Below are 4,510 nucleotides of genomic sequence, written 5' to 3'. Positions count from 1 at the left end.
CTGGAAGCGAGCATATTTTTGATCTAGATGTTGGACAGCTGATGTTTTGGGCAGTAAATTGTTGAATGGTAACCTCTTTTACACCGATGGTCACCAGCTTAGCACCCAGATATAGTCAATTTACAGCAAAATAGGTTACTGCCCACCAAGTTGCTGTCCGAAACATTTACAGGCATTAGTTAAGTTTCAAGGCAGTTCAATTTCTCATTTATACAAGATGCATTTAAAGTGTAGAATTTTAGTTCAAGCCATGGTGTACATATACACCTGCACAACAAACTAATTTAAACGTGAAACGAAACCGAATTTAATGATTGGCATTTCCAAAGCAATATCTGTCAACATTTTTCCATTGTTGACGCATTGGAGAAATTTCAATCGAATAAGTGCCGCCATATTGGATTTCAAATCATCTTGTTTTGTTTAATTTAATTTAATAAGCCAGCCATTATCAGCAGGTCGCTCTTATCTGGAGTTCCGGCTTATTCTCATAACGGTTCGAACTTTTTCCACATATTGGAAAACCTAGGTAGCATGGGTCTTAGTGGAGCGGCGAAAACTTTTATGCTTAGCGATTTGAGAATTCGACCTACACATTTCGTTTATTGAGTTAATAGCACTTGCTTTTACTGGAGGCGACTTGTTGCACCTTTATTGTGAGGAATGCTTGGTGGACAACGTTGTTTACACGCTAAAGATATGTTTATACACATGTTGATAGATTAAAGCTTTGGGTTGCGTGTGTAAGCAAGTTTCAATGTTCATAGGTTTAGAAAAATGGTTGCAGTCAGTAGCAGTTGTTATATATTAATCGCATAACGTGAGACGTAATGTAGTTAGATAGATATCAGCAAAAGGCACTTGTTTACCAGGTTTAGCCCAGTTTTATTACTATATGTTATAATTAATGACCTAAAAATGCCAACTCGGTGATCCTATGGGTTAACGTTTAAGTTGTATGAAATAGAACACATGTGTTATAACGATTGTATTTGTTTTGCGAGAAATAAGTTACATTCATTCATTCTTTCATTCATTTAAACTTAATTTATTCGTCGTATCGTTATCGTTAGAAATGATTTTCCTTCATTTACGTCATTGAATGATGTCACGCAATGACGTCACGACATGTTATTAAATTCACACAGGTACGCCGTGTCGGTTATGTCGTCATAATACGGTTGGTATATTAATATCTAAGAACAACGTTTTTGTTTCCAAGCGTTTTTAGTCCGCGTCCCAACGACGGTAGAAGTTGATCTTTTAATTGATAACTGTTATTCAGCTTGGCTATAAAGTTCCTGCTATATCGTATTGTGCAAGGATTTTGTTTTGTATTTTATTTTAACACGAATACATTAGTGTCGATGTAAGATATATATATACATACAGTTAACACGTAATATTTCCCAAACTTATATTTAACAATTACCAACGTTATTTTAGAGTCGTGAGGATATGGTTATATAATTGCTTAAATTTCCTAAAAAAGAGAGCAAGTTAAAAATTAAATCTTCGAACATATAATTTATTTTTTCGTTACAGAATTCTTTATAACGTTACATGCTATATTTGTGATTTGCAAAAAATATAGTATCTACTATCTTGTTTATAGAATGAATGCAAACAACTTGTACTCATTTCGCAATAACAACAAATATTTACAGAATTATATAACCGTATCTTCACGACTCAAAGGCATCGCTGTTTCTTGTCAAAAACACGATTGGGAAGTAGAGTAGGGTGGGGAAAGATGGGACACCTTTTAACTCTACTTTCTCGTCCCATTTAATAGTAAACAAAGAACATTCAAAGAATTATAAAACTAAATCCTCACGACTCCCATAGACCATTGTAAATTGTTTAAAACAAGATCAGAATATTTGGATATATGTGCTAAACGTGTCTCATTTTCCCCCACCCTACTATATGATATATTATGTGTTACCGGTCACGATGGCCATCTTACCCAATAGTCATATAGAATATATCGGATATTATTCCAGTATCCTCATACAGCAGGTGTTGGCTTATAATAATAGCGCCAATAGGACGGTTACTGTCACACCGACCACCTGACGTTACAACATGTGGTGAACGGATATTCTCACGCGGGTTGTTACGATTTCCTCAATTAAGTCTAACTTTGGCCACCGCTTTGTGATTAAATTAAAAAATCAATTATTTATCTTAAAAAAGCACTTCTAACCGTTGAACTTAATGGTTTCTGTTTAAGCCATTCGAAACATTCTTAAAATGTTGTACGTGCTTTTACTAAACTTTACAAAGTGTGGTATTAAATATATTTTAAGTATGATGTTTCAAGCTTGGAAGTTCACATGTATTTCGTTTACCGAACTGTTTCAAATCGAACAAACAAATTATATATCATTTATTGTTTGTAAAATATATATCATTCTTTGTTTTGAAGTGTATATATGGCGGATATATACAGTAAGGTAGGGGAAGTTGGAGGATATTTTTCATTCTAGTTTTTTGTCTTTTTTAGTAATAAACATACAAAATCAAAGAATTATTAAACTGTGTCCTCGTGACTTCCATAGACCGTTGTTATTTGTTTAAAACACGATCTGGACACTTGGATATTATGTGCTTAATGTGTCCCATCTTACCCCACAGAACAATATACACTTCACATGGCAAATCATCATTTTTCAATCCGGCGGCATTTTCCTATTATGAGAACTCTTTTAATTGATCATTTTTAAATCAATATCTCAATATATGATCATTGGAGAGGCCTATTGATACACTGCGCATTGCTCGTCGGGTAAATGAACTCATTACGGCCCATCTCCCATGGGATCTAAGGGCACTAACAATATCCACGCATTGCAATGCATCTACGGGTTTCCTGTCGCCGGTGCGGGTGACGATGACGTAACGGTTCTATAGAAATATCATAAACTGCAGCACGTGATGATAAATTGTCACTTTTATACAGACGGTTATAAAAACAACGTTGGCATTACCGTGTCTGTCTGCGGATATTAGGTAACTCAATAAAATGTGTAAAAAATTGTTTAATTCAATACATGTCTTTGAATAGTTATGTAAACTTGTTTTGTAAAATAGCTCTTTTGGTTTGCGTGCGCCACGTAATTTCGATTCACTGGTGGTTTAGATCAGGATGAACGAAAATCAACAATGCAAAATAATTAATATAAAATTAATGTAAAGTACAATAAAGATTTTTTAAATCTTGATTTAAGTTTATTATGGTTTAATAATGTTAAAATACGTTCATGGTTTTGGGTGAACCCCGCGTAAAAATAATTTTCTCAAAAGTTCTCACACGAAATTCTCCAAAAATTATGAGGAATATGTAGTAGGACATCTTTAGCGCATAATAACCAAATAACATGTTTTAAACATTTAACAGCGGTCAATTGGAGTCGTACAGATATACGCTTTTATAATTCTTTAAATTTTCTTTTTATACTACCAAATGGGACGAAAAATAAAATGAAAGGTGTCTTATCTTACCCCACCTTACTTTATGCTATTTTACCAATAAAACTAATTTCAAATTACAGAAGCAAAATACTGTGAACCAAAAACCTTGCTACAAATTAGGCGATCTTTTTTGCAAAGTTAACCGTGGCGGATTGAGAAATGAATTTAGTTTTAAAAAAAAGTAGAATAAAAGTTCTGATTATGGTATTTGCTTACAAAACATAGATCCATAAAATACTCGTAATCACATTTTGCTGTGAACATTGTATCTATCTACGATGACTATTTAAAATATAGGTTAATCGCCTTAGTGTATCGTAAGGGTGTGTAGAATCATTTAATTTCTTTTGTGTGTATTTTAAAACGATGTATTTAAACATAGAAAAGCCGAAAATAATCGTTTTACTTTTCTGTCCAACTAAACTGTTATGTAGCCGCTTGTGCGTGCCTACGCTTAAATAGACGCGCGTTGTGCAGTCATAATTGCCATCTGTCTGTCGCGTTCCATAAATTATTTAAACTCGTTCCTCGCCTTTTTTGAGCGCGCGTTTCGATCGGCAGCGCGCAACAGCAAGGCGATACTTGCTTCGACCACACTTAGGGAAGAGAACGGATTTTCCACTTTAGCTGTCAAGTTAAAATAGTGCTGTATTGGTGTTTTTAGTTGAGTTTATTCAGACCTGTAGGTACGCTTGGTAGGAGCGGGTCAGTAAATTAAATTGTGCAGGATTAAGCTTAAGATGGCTATTTTAGCTTTATGCTGTATAAATATTAATAAATGCCAATATATCTATGGCTAATAAATTATCAATTATGACGTACCGATTCGTCACAATTAAGTGAAAAATCAATTTTTGTAAATTTTAACGTTAGGTTTCTAGTTTTTTTTACGATTTTTTTGTTGTTTTAGATTTAAAAGCTGCGTAATTTGTGTAATCAGTACTGCTTATCGCATTTTTATTTCATTAACTGCACTACCACGCTGCTCGTTACTGTGGCATGGGCGTGGACGTTTCGCTAATCACTTTGTAAG

This window comes from Ciona robusta, chromosome 10 (genome assembly GCF_009617815.1).
Source record: "Ciona robusta chromosome 10, ASM961781v2".
NCBI lineage: Eukaryota > Metazoa > Chordata > Ascidiacea > Phlebobranchia > Cionidae > Ciona > Ciona robusta.
The sequence above is the reverse complement of the archived record's forward strand: the minus strand, read 5'-3'. Positions refer to the sequence as shown.